Source organism: Miniopterus natalensis, chromosome 10, assembly GCF_054644295.1.
Source record: "Miniopterus natalensis isolate mMinNat1 chromosome 10, mMinNat1.hap1, whole genome shotgun sequence".
Taxonomy (NCBI): Eukaryota; Metazoa; Chordata; class Mammalia; order Chiroptera; family Miniopteridae; genus Miniopterus; species Miniopterus natalensis.
This window is the reverse complement of record NC_142090.1, coordinates 52865479-52879063: the sequence shown is the minus strand read 5'-3', so window position 1 is coordinate 52879063 and position 13585 is coordinate 52865479. Positions and strand designations below refer to the sequence as shown.

Sequence of the window (13585 nt, the reverse complement as noted above, 5' to 3'; positions counted from 1 at the left end):
TTTCTTCAAGTGGTCACCCTAGGGATGGCCTTTTCTTTTAGCACTACAGACTTCTATGGATAACTACACCAATCTTGCCCTCCTCAATCCAACTCTTACAGTAATGGACATGTAAGAAGCAATGAGAATATAATCTTATATCATAATTGCTATATGGTCCAAGAAATAAAACTTACTCTCAACAATTAGAGAAAATGTTAGTGGTTTAAAAAAATACTTCTGAAAAAGTTAAGAGTAATCACTGGCAAATTTTAAATATGGCATATATCTTACATATCAGTAAATTTAAAATCAAGTTGAGCATAATCCATGTAACAAAAATAAAACAGATGCCAAGGATGCATGTGATTAAAGAAAAAACAACAAAGAAATATATCAGCTATAAAGTAAAGTGAGAAAATTCCCTCTTAAAATATACAGTCTCTCATTTAGGGTAAAAAAATGAAATTCTATGATATTCTGTTTGAAAGATCATATACCTAAAATGATGTATGATGAAAATTTGTTCAATTTTAACAGAAAAATTAAACGGCAAATAATAAGTGATATTCTATTAAGTTGTTAAAATTAGAAAAAAAATAACAGTGCAATTTTATGATTTCTCTGTAGACATTTCATCAACAATAACAAAAGGTTAGATGGTACAAAGTTAGTTTTACATTGATAAATTAATAAGAATTTTGCAGGGAGATATTTTGAAATTAAATAAATATCCTGTTACTCATCCCATGTCATTCGTTTTAGGAACTGTTGATATTTCTTCCTATATTATTACTTTGATGATTATTGATGATTATTTTCTAATTTCATTTATCCCAATGCATTTATTAGTTGACATTCTCTGTAAGGGATTTGTCTTCTCTGAATTTATTTATATTAATGTGATTTAATGGATTCTATTTTTATTCAGTGTGTTATAACTATTACTATAATTGTCCAAATTTAAGCTAATCTCCTTTATTATTTTGATATATTCAATCATTCTTTGAATACTTCATTTCTCTCTGGCACAGTACATGTTCTGGAATCATCTTGGACTTTCTCTGCTGTACCCCAGCTATTAGACATTTCTTCAAGGACTCCTGGTTCCTTTCAATGGAAAATAGTATGTAGAAACCAAGATCGGAGTCCTAGATATGCTTCTTATTACTGGGCATTTATTATGCGGAGCCTCTTTCAGTGAATAGAGCTAAAAGATATATTCATTCACACTCACACACACACTCACACACACACAGCTTTAAATCTATATATCTGTAACTATATTTATATCTATATATTAAACCATGACTTTGTACTAAGAGATCCATTTTTTTATTTTTTAGAGAAATTTAAATTCACAGCAAAATTGAGGAAAAGGTAGAAAGATTTCACCTGTATTCCCTGCCCCTACATATATAGCCTTCTCCATTATCAACATCCTCCACAAGAGTGGATCATTAATTACACTGATTAACCTATATTGAAACATCATAGTCACTCAAAGTCCATAGATCACTCGCATGGATTGTGCCTTTGGTGTTTTATCATCATCCCTAAAGTCATCTAGGTTTTCTCCTATATTATTGTTTAAGAGTTTTATACTTTGTATTTTACATTTAAATCTGTGATCAATTTAGAGTTGTTTTGTGACAAGTGTAGATCTGTAACTAGATTCATTTTTTGCATGCAGATGTCCAGTTGTTCCAGCGTCATTTGTTGAAAATACTATATTTCCCCCACTGTATTGCATTTCCTCCATTCATCAAAGATCAGCTGACTCTATCTATGGGGGAGGGTATTTCTGGCCTATCTATTCTGTTCCATTGATTCATTTGTCTATCCCTTCACCAATACCACACCTGTTTGATTACTGTAAGTTTATGTTGGGTCCTGAAGTTAGGCAGTCCCACACCTCCAACTTTGTTGTTCTCCTTCCACATTGTATTGGCTATTCTGGGTCTTTTGCCTTTCCCTCTAAACTTTAAAGTCAGCTTTGCAATATGCATAAAGTAACTTTCTAAGATTTTGAATGAGGTTGCATTGAATCTATAGATCAACTGACATCTTGACAATATTGAGTCTGCCTATACTTAAACATGGACTATTTCTCCATTTATTTAGTTCTTCCATTTTGTTCATCAGAGTTTTATAATTTTTCATATATAAATCTTGTACATGGTTTGTTAGAATTATATCTAAGTAAATGGTATTATGTTTAAATTTCAAATTATACTTGTTCATTGGTGTAAAGGAATGTGAGTGACTTTTGTAAATTAACCTCTCATGCTGCATCCTTGCCGTAGTAACGTAATTATTTCAGAAGATTTTTGTTGATTCTTTTGGGTTTTCTACATAGGCAAAACTTTGTGCTATTCTCTATTAAGTACAATGTTAGCTCTAGGGTTTTCCGTGGGTTTCTTTGGTAGATTACCTTTATAAAGTTGAGGAAGATTCCCCCTATTCCTAATTTACTGAGACTTTCATCATGAATGGATATTGGAGTTTGTCGATGGTTTTTTTGAGTGTACTGAAAAGATCAGGTTATTTTTCTTCTTTAGCCTGTTGATGTGATAAATGACATTAATTGATTTTCAAATATTCAACCAGCCTTGCATATCTGGGGTAAATCTCACTTGATCGTGGCATCTAATTTATTTTATATATTGTTGGATTTGATTTGTTAATAAATTGTTGAGGATTTTTGCATCTCAGTTCATGAGAACTATTGGTTTATAGTTTTCTTTTCTTGCAATGTTTTTGTATTAGGGAAATGCTGACCTCATAGAATAAATTAGTAAATATTCCCTCTGCTTCTCTCCTATGAAAAATATTATAGAAAATTGGTATATATTCTTTCTTAAATGTTTGGTAGAATTCATGAACGAATCCACCTGGGCCTAGGCCCTTCTGTTTTGGAAGTTTATTAATTACTGATTATTTATTTGATATGATCCTATTCACATTGTCCTTTTTTTTCTTATATTAGCTTTGGCAAATTGTGTCCTTCAAGGAATTGGCCCATTTCACCTAGGTTATAAAATTTGTATGCATAAAGTTGCTTATAGTATTTTTATTATTCTTTTAATGCCTATAGGATCTATAGGATAGATCAATTTTAATTTTTTTGTTGTTGATTTTAAAGAGAGAGGAAAAGAGAGAGAGAGAAAGAAACATTGGTTTGTTGTTCCACTTATTTATGCATTCATTTGTTTTTTCTTATATGTGCCTTGATCAGGGATTGAACCCACAACCTTGGAGTATCAGGACAATGCTCAAGCCAACGAAGTGCCCTGCCTGGGCTAGATCAATTTTAATATTTTACTAATCATTCTATGACTTTTGGACTTAAATGGGAGAGAGAAGAAAAAATAAAGAATTAAAAAGTCCTTGTTTTTACTTTTTTTTTAAGACTTTATCATCATTTCCAAATAACCACTGACTCTTAAGCAATGGAAGAATATCATTTTACATTCAGTTACTAAAAAGGAAATAAAATGACTAAAACTTGTTAGATTTCTTATTTATTGAGGGACCACTATAAACTGCGCACTATCTCATGAATTGAATCATTCAGTCTTTTCAACATAAACTTGGTAATTAAAAATCCATTTTACTAGTGAAGAGACCAGTATTAAGGAAGAATAAATAAATTGCTTAAAGCCTAATTAGATAATGAAGTATGGCTCAAACTTTGCTTCTAGATCTGATGACTTTAATAAAGTATAACACTACATAAGATATTTGTAATAACAGAAGAAGGGCTGGAGTGAATTGTGCTCAATAACAATCAAATTAAAGTAATCATTAATTTTTAAATTAAATTAGATTGTGAAAATGATGTTTAATTTTTTTTTTTTACCATTTCATTTGTGAAATAATCCATTCACAAATTGGTTTAGTAAGCACCCACTGGATGCTGGAAATTATGCTTTAAATAGAAGATATGTTGATGATGAAGTCATTCCATCAGAGACTTAACAACAAATATGTGGAAAAACATACAGTTAATACAATATATACTGACCATATTATAAGGAAATGATTTTTATGTGAAATACATACAAAATAACATAGAAATACAGATTATGGAACCAGCAGGTGCCTTCAAAAAAGAGAGCGATGTAAGGGATAAAAGGAATGTTTCCTTTAATAAAACGAGAAGATTTAGGTAGAGACAGTATTTTCATGAAGCCAGGCTACGTCTCTCCTTTTCTCTGCTATGACCCCATTACCTACTAATGTTGTTACCTGGTACAATGTAGACTGTCAATAAATATCTATTGAATGGAAAAGTAAATGAAAGAATAGATGTTGGGTAAATTTCAGATAGCATCATTTATCCAAAACTTAGGGCATGGAGTGGGGAATGGCAGAAGGCCAATACGCAGATATTAATTGATGTACATGGCCAATATCTTCACTGCCCCACTTTACATAATCAGGACATTACTCTGTGATCTTGAGCAGAATTGTCCAATGGAGATACAATGTGAGCCACTCAGTAATTTTAAATTCTCTAGTAGTCATATGAAAATATATTAACATGTCCATACTCTACATTAAAATATTATACACTGTAAGGGTCAAAATTATTGTTTCAACATATAAGTATTAAAATTATTAATTAAATATTTTACATCCTTTTTTCCTATTGCCTTTGAAATCTGAACTTAGATTAGCAACATTTTAAGTGCTTAATAGCAACATGTGGCTAGTGGTTACTGTATTAAACAGGACAGGTCTGGGATTTTTGCTACTTCCTCAGTCTCCATAATAGGTAAAAAATAATGATATAGTCAGATTTACTGACTAGTGAGGGGAAACTTCTAAAATTATCAAAATATCTACTTGAAATATCAATGAACATTTCTATAGTTACTAGTGAATTTAGCCCCTAATGTATATTGCCCTGTTTATCACATACACTTATCATTTGTCTTTTGGATATTTTATAATGCATGTCATGTATAAATACAGTAAATAGAACATGTACATAATGTTAAAATGGAGGATCCTATATTCCAGCAAGGATTTATTTTATTTATTTGTTTATTTTTGCTTATGCTGGAAATTGCACAGTGAAGACCTGACCTGTGGGAAGCTGGAATGTTTCCCAGGTTCTCTCTCAGCCCCGTGCTTAATTGTTCCCGGCAGCCCCTTTCAGGCCCTGAGTATGTGTTCCCTCTCAGGCTGATGCAAAGTGACAGTCTAAGCAGAACTGTGTATTTTTCTCTACCTCTCTCTTCTCTCTCTACTACCTAATTGTGGGAAGAGGGGGAATAATTGTTAGGAATTCCAGAGGCCCTTCCTGCACCAGCAGATTGTTTACTGACCAAAGGAAAGGCAGAATCAATAGGAGGCAGTAACTTAACCGAGTGAGTGAAAGTGAAGCTCTGAGGCAAACTTGCAAACTGAAAGGTGGGTCAATCACTAACAGTTCGTTTGGGACATATAAAGATACCCTGGAAATGGGGATTTTTATGTTCAAGCAGAAAAACTAAAAGATGAAATTTAAATGGTTAAACATGAGCCTTAATCTAGGTAAATGGATGCCTATATAATCTCTGAAAAACTTGGAGCTCTAAGATTCAATATTAAGAAAATAAAACTTACATAGATGAACTTTTCCATTCCATGTAAATATACTATTTTTTAATCCTCACTGGAGGATATGTTTTTATTGATTTTTAGAGAGAGAGAAAGAGGCGGGAAGAGAGACAAATATAGGTGTGAGAGAATCATCGATTGGCTGCCTCCCCACAGATCGAACACACAATTTAGGTATGTGCCTTGACCAAGAACCAAACCTGCAACATTTTGGTGTATAGGGTGACCTTCCAGGGTAACCCACTGAGCCACACCAGCGGGGGCTGTATTATTTTTAAAACTTAATCTGAAGAGAGCAGGATTAACAAATTTTGGAGAATGAATGATGAAATTTGAGTGGCCCATAAATTAAATAGGCAAGACATTTGGGAAGTGGAAAACTGAATCAGCAATTAAATGCCCCTGAAATGTAGCAATCAACAAAAGGTAAGGTTATCTATTAAACATGACTCTCCACAGTGGAGGGAAAAAGCGAAGCACTACACAAAGCCTAGCAAAACATAGCAGGTATTTGGCTTCGAACGCCATCAAAAATTTACATTACAGGTGTATATACACATTCTACTTAGAGAATATCCAGTTATATGCAATTGCTCACTCAGCATCCTCAGAACTGCCTATTACAGATTTTATTTTCCACATAATGATGGTGAGATGTAGACAACTTTTCTCAAAGTGTGTTCCTTGGAACACTAGTTTTTCCAATATGCCTTAGGAGAAAAGGCACCACATTCAAGTAAAAGTAGGAAATTTTTCACTCTATTACCATCCTAAAATTCACATTGCAAATCTACATAATTAATGGGTTTAGAGCTCCTTGAAGTAACTATATTAGTTATTTAACTTTGTTTATTCAACCATTACTTAAGCATCTTAAATTTCTGAAACTTTACTGTGAGTAACATCTATTAATACTTCAGGATGCTAGTGTTCTACATAAAATATTTTGGGAATTGCTGGGCTGGAAGACTGTTGCTGTGTATTACTGTTCCTGGGGTACTGCTGGCCATGATACTAATACCCAAGGTTAAAGAAAATCAAAGATAGCATTGGAAAAGCATTTCAAAGGATTTTAGTTGAATTTGGGTTTGCATTGGTCAGTTACTTGAGCCTTCCTCTGTGTTATTTTCACTCCTGTGCTAATGTATAAGCAAAGACTTGGTTAAAAAGAAGCCTGACAAATAATATTGAAATATTCTCAAATATGAAATGTAAGACTCTGTAAGACTAGGTATTTCTGAAATGAGATAGATACACCCTCAGAAGCACAATGTAAAAAATCATCATTGCTTCTGTTTGGATGATATAATATACTGTTGGAAAATCATTGCATTTACATTTCAGCTTATGATTATTATTTATTTCTTAAAGTGAAAAATAAAACTGAACTGGAAAAAAAGAAAATTCCCTAAGGAATTTCTTGTAGGTACCTGGGAACAAAATAGTATACGTTTTCCAGATGCTCGAAGATAATGGTGTAACCTGACCTGCCTTTACTATGGCTAAGTTGGTGGAAGTGTGGGAAAATATCTTTCAGCACTGGACTTTTAATCTTGCCTCATTTACAATTAATATAAATGATACTTCTTGAAAAATAAAGCCAATTGTATTGATGAAGGAAATGATATTTAAAAATATCCCAAGACATTGCTACCAATATGATCAAATTTTGTTGCTTAGTTCTTCAGCACAAAGCTCTTTTAGCCAACTAAATTACAAATATACTTACTTTATTACTGTTATTTCTTAGCTGACCCTAGTATTAATTACTTATAAAAATGGATATAAATGGCCTATTATATTATAATAAGCAAGTTAAAATAATTGGTTAAAAACCAGTAGAGAAGCAAGCATCTAGAAGTATTATGTCCTTAATTGTCACACACAAAAATAGATTCCAATTTCTTTAAAATCTGTAACAGGTGCATGTGAAATTACCTCAGAATGTATCTTGCTTTCTATTCAAAGATTCTAAATTTTCTTTGATTTTCATTCTTTTTCTGTGGTTAATTGTAACACAAGCTATGATATTAGTTTTATCAAGCTAATAGAACATTTCGCTTTAGTTATTTCATTCATTCATTCCAACAAATACCCAATCTGTGCCAGCCAGGGTGCTATACACTCTGGCTATCTCTATAAACAGGACAGATGTGGTACCTGCCGTAAAGAAGCTTATAAATTGTTGAGAAATGCAGTGACAAGTAAAGAGACTAAGTAATTGCATTTCGTAATTGAGCTGAGTGCTATAAATTACAACATATTATTATTTCACATCAAGGACAAAGGTGGATTATTAGAAGCATGTTATTAAAATCAGACATTTGCATTTTTGGTACTGTGTTTCTCTGAATTTCCGAGGATGATTTTCTGAGTGGATTTCAGTGGGACATGACCTGTGAAGAGTGTTGACAGATTTGTGCTCACTCTGCCAGGCCCTACTGTATCTTCCATAGCTAGAGTTAAAGGTGAGGGCTGTGGCTATAAAATAAAGGACAGTCAATGAATGGCTTGTGTAAGTTTGTTTATGACTGCGTTTGTGAGTATCTGCTCACATATCAGAATTACCTGGATATTTGATGCAATAAGTTATAATAATAATCAGAAAGGAGAAAAAATGTCTCCATAAGTCTGATGACCTATCTAATTTTCCCTTTATTCACATTTATGTTTCTATTCAAGATGTAGTGAAAGTGATTGTCCAGAAGGTATAATTCTGACTTGAGAGAGGCAATTCTGACTAGAGTGATAACTGCTGAACCACTTGTTTTATGGATCTGTTTTCTCAGTAGCTTCAAATGGATGTGTATTTGTGTCTCTGAAATCATACACTTCAGAGGAGGTAACTAAAAAATAAACAGAGAAAGAAAAAGAAAAAAGAGAGAAGTCAGAATGAGTTTAGGAAGAACTATGATATGGTCTACAGTATATAGTTCATATATATTTCTTACAACAGCTAATGATCCGTAAATTTGTCCAATAGCGATGTAAATGTGAACAAATGTGAATAAATAGGAGAAGCAGGGAAATTAGATCTACTAGTCTGAAAACCACCAACCTATTCCCCCAGGTGAGCCAGGCAGCCTGGGGGATTAAGAGAAGTAATTTACCTGAAAGTTCCATTTTAAAGAAAATTCCCTGTTGCTAGAGCTTATGAAACACAATTTCTGTCTATAGGCCGTGATTCTTTCATTTCACTTTTTAAATACTTTTCTAATAGGTTTTTAAGTTTAATGTTTTCAACTGTCTTTCTTCTCCTAAAAAAATAACAGAATCCTAATGTATCTCTGAGATTTAACAAACAGGAAAGCAAACCAAATCAACAAAGGATGAGTGTATATAAGATTAGAAACAAAGACAAATTATGGCCCAAGGCCAATAAACAGCAAACCAGATCCAAAGACCAGTTAGAGCTATTCAGATAGTGCTGGGAGTTACTAAGGGAATGAGATTTATTTCTCGTTTGTCATCTCCCCTTGGTTCACCGCCTTCCCTTGTATCCTCTTGCACAGCAGGTCAAATAAAGGTCTGATTGTGGTACATGCTGCAGAGATTCTGCAGGGCACGCAGAGTTTTGTATTTGGCACCCAGGTGTTTCAATCTTTATTTCCCATCATGCCAAGAGCAAATTTTTAAAGGGAAATAATTTATGAAAATTCTTCTGCCTGGTTTACAGAGTTAAGCCCACCCAAGCTGAAGAGTAAAATAAGAGTGCCACCTGGACTTTCATGGCCAGTCAGACAAGCAGGTAAGCCATTTGAAAAGATTTCCAAGCTTAATCCTTTGAAAACTGATCTTACCTCAGGGTATACCAAATCATGCTCTCCATCTAAATATTCCTGCTTGAAACCACACTTGCTCAACAAGTTTTGTAGGAGAGAAAAATGTTCTTGTTTTGAAACCATGTTAATTCATTATAAAAAAATGCTTTATCTTTTTTTTAGAAGCTAAATTATGCTTCTTTGAAAAACCTTTTTACTGTGGTATGATTACTATAATGTATTTATACTCTATGAAGTTGATAAAGAAAAGCATGTATCTTCCCAAAGACACTAAATATTTTAGCCAAAAGAAATTTCTGCTAGAGGTAAATAGCAGTGAAATGGCAAACAGCCAACTTCCTTTTAAAGAAAGTAAAATCCTGCATAGATAGGCTTGTGCAAACTTTAATAACATTAATAACAATAATTAATATCTCAACATTATTTTAGACTAACATAGAACATGTTACAGAAGTAAGATGTTTGATTTGTGAGATAGGTGACCCCGATTTTGATCTGTGCTCTGCTGTCAATTAGCTGTTTTATTTTATTTAAATCCCTTAACCTCTCTTGATTTAAATTTAATTATCCTTCAAATTGGAGAGTTTGACTGTATTATCTCCTAGGTCCCTGGAAGCTCAAAAATCTCTATGATGTTAAAAGGCCAACCTCACCTAAATCCCATCTCCATCAGTTCATATGCCTCTCTCTGTCCCAGTTTTGATCAGGGTTCATATGGACTAATGACATGGGTATTGCATCCAAATATGTTACTTCAAAGCTGTGTTTTGCTTCTTAGGTTGTCTTAAAATATATTTTAAAATTTATGTACTAAATAGTTAGCATTTTAACTCCAACAATTAAGCTAAATCATATATATTAGGAATAGAGTGTTCTGGTATATAGGATGATAAGGGATGCTAAATAATTCAGTATGAATGTAAGTATGTATGTATGTAGGTGTTTATGTATGTAGGTTTGTATGTATGTATGTGTGTACATATATTTTTTACCAGTTGACAATTTCAGGCCATTTTTTGATCCAGAATGCCAGAAGAAAGGAGAAGGAATTCTAAGAAGATGAGAGAGGGAGACAGGGGAAAGGGAGAGAGAGAGAAAGGGAGAGAGGGAGGAGCAGCAAGAGTAAGAAGAGCCTTTTACTTACTAGTTGTACACTAAAGGTTCATTTTGTTAGCAAGAAGAGTTGCTGCAAGTTTGCTCATTGATTAGCCATGTACATGAGTAGCAAATTAAAACCATTCATTTTCCTTGAGCTGGAGTTGCAATTCTCAAGAGTGGTGTGGATACACTGATGGGTCATGATTAGTTGTAGGTGAATTTCAAGTAATTTGATATTTGTTAAAGGAGCAAACTTTGCAAATGATTTTCTTTAAAGTAAATCAGAACACATTTAGGTTAAGCCTGTAATAATAACCCCTTTGCTTCCATTCTGACATTCTATCTAGAGAGGAAAGAAAGGGTAGAGTAATAGAGGGCTGTAAATTGTTCATAACTCTGATAGTGAGTGCCTGTCTAGCTGAGAAAGTCAAGGACACTCTTTGAGTGAAAGGTACACAAACCAAAGTCAACTTAGCCTAAAGAAAAAGGCAAAATACCAGAAAAGACAGGGACAGAGGTTTGCCTCAGACTTTACCGAAGCAGGCACTCAAATATTGCACTGCTTTTTTTCTGTCATTTTCACCTGGGCCCATTTGGGCTTCGGTCCTGTACTGCAGACCATGTATTCCACCAAGCCAGAGGTGAGAGGGCAAACATCTTAATTAGCCTGATCCCAGCTTGGGACTCCAAAGAAAAAAAAACAACAGAATTTGCTCTCTCAGCATATGTATAATATATAAATATTAAATAAAAATATTAAATATTAACATATATCTAATACTTGTAATTTCATGGGCTAGGTAAGGAATTTATTTTATTACTATTTACTGACAAATATACACAGCATTAGACAAAAGGACTAGGTTCTGGGAATTAAAAAAAAAAAATGTGATTCCTATCACTGAGAAGTTGATAATCGCACATTTGTGTGTGGGTGTGCACACATGTAGTGGAGTTGATTAGAGATAAGAGAGTCTTGAAAACATTTTAAATAATATACTTAAGATGTATATCTATTTTAATAGGTGCCAGTATATCTTTGCTAAAACCATGAAATTCATTTGACAGGCATTTTTAACCAGTATATTGAAAATTAAATTAGAGAATATGAAATAACTTTCATAAATTTAACTATATTTTACTTATAATACCCATTACTTCTGTGTGTATGATAAACAATCTTTAGCTGTGGTTTGATAGGCACATTAATAATTAGGTAGTGCTTATATTTAAAGTTGTAAATATTCTCAATAAGCTCTTATTCTCAATAAACATAATATTCACCACATTCCTGAAATGTTCTTACAAGTCCTGTGGTGACCAAACCTCAGCTCATTCATCATTACTATTTTCTCACTCACCAGCTAAAGCAATTTCCTTCCATTTGTGTGCCAGTTGGCACTTCACGTTTCTTTTCAATTACATTTTTAATTTTTCTGAGTTGTATTTAGCCTCCCATTTCATTGCGATTTTAGGTAGTACCTCTTTCTCACTAGATGATTCATGAGTCATTCTTTTTTTTTTATCCTTCTTAACTCAAAAATGTAAATTCCCCAAATTTGACAAAAAATAATGATTTCATATCCTATAGTTGCAGACTCACACCATAGCTGTTTGATTTTTAATCACTTTCTCTTATCCACTCTCACCTGTACTTTGTAATGCTGAAATGACCTCTTGGTTTCCCTGCTCCTGTGATACTACTAGAAAAAGTTTTCTAAAACACCATTTTGACCAGTCCTAAAATGGCCAGCAGACCCTCATTTCTAACTAAATTATGCTAACTCCTTAGTCTAGCATTCAAGAAAAAGAATTCATGCAATGATCCTACTAACTTTATAGCAATGTTTTTACTATTTAGTATATAAAACCTATGCATCAATTACACCTCCTGCACATTAAACATGCTGTGTGGGCTTCACCTAAACAAGATTGTTTGTTCATAGGATGCAAAATTGTCAGAGTTTGGGACAGGGAGGTGGTTGAGGAGGTGGTGGGGATAAGAACTGTTACCAGTTTAGTCTGCTAGGCTGATGTGATAGTGCAGACAGAGCTATGTGAAGAATAATATACAGGTGTGGTTATCTGTTAACAAAATAGTACAGCCTTCAATACCCAAAGCAAAGAACAGTACATGGTTGTAGTAGATTCATTTTAAGTAATACTGGAAGATGAGCCATTAGACAGTGTCTAAGGGATCATCCCAAGGGCTGCAGAGTTCTGCTCTGCTATTAGGTTCAAAGGCCTGTCTCCTTGTATTCAAGGAAAGAGATACATAGCTAAAGCAAAGGCTGTAGCTCAAAGAATACATGCATGGACTGCAAAATTAAATGAATATGTCAGATGTCATTATAAACTCAGCTTTGCTGTTTATCAGTCCTCATTCCTGAGGTAGTTCCTTAACATCCTAGGCCATAGTTGAAGTTTTGAAAACTCCAAAAGTAAGAAATCTTGAACTATGAAGCAGGGTACTCTGGGCTTGGAACTGTGTGCTGTTGGGTTTGGACATCAGCAGAACCTTAGGTTGCTAGGGAAGTGGGTAAGTAGGCTGATGGATGGCATAGAAACTCAAAATAGAGGCCACACAAGAAACCTGGTATAGAAAATTAAGAGAGGAGCTTGGACAGCTTCAAATTTTATAAGAACCTGGGAACAAGCTAGTCAATGTTAAAACAGTATGACATAGGACAACTTTCCAGAGACAGTGACTTAGTATCTAAATTTCCACTGCAGAGTGAAGCAAAGATTGAGAAGACTGAGTGTGTCATGGCTCAAGTAAGTCAGCCTTAAGCAGACTAAAGAAGAGTTCCCAAACCCTCCCTACTGCAAATTGAAAACTAGATTTTGTTTCTTCATTTAGGCATGAATGTGGCTCATTCTCATAATGAATAATGCTCCAGGGCACTAGAGTTCAATTTGGTTACGATGAGCATCTCAGATCTTTGTACGTGAATGCATTTTATCTGAACTACATGGATCCACAATTGAGTTAGAAATTTAATGAAAATACGTTATCTTAATATATCTGGTATCCTTGAATTTATTGCTCTTACAGGAGCCAGAAAAAAACCACAGGAGTAATTTTTCTTATAGAATTTTGGCTCTTCTACTGTCAT

At 33.7% G+C, this 13585-nt stretch overlaps 1 protein-coding gene across 8 annotated transcripts in view; it reads left to right on the top strand.

Annotated features, from left to right (window-relative positions):
• The window catches only part of SEMA3A (semaphorin 3A), a 437330-nt gene that overhangs the window by 156973 nt on the left and 266772 nt on the right, over positions 1–13585 (top strand). For 2 of the 8 annotated variants that reach the window (XM_087821124.1, XM_016219557.2), the window contains one exon: positions 9266–9337. The exons of the other annotated variants lie outside the window; for them this stretch is intronic. The gene's annotated coding sequence lies outside the window, so the exon portion shown is untranslated. The remainder of the gene's footprint in view (positions 1–9265; positions 9338–13585) is intronic. 8 annotated transcript variants of the gene reach the window in all.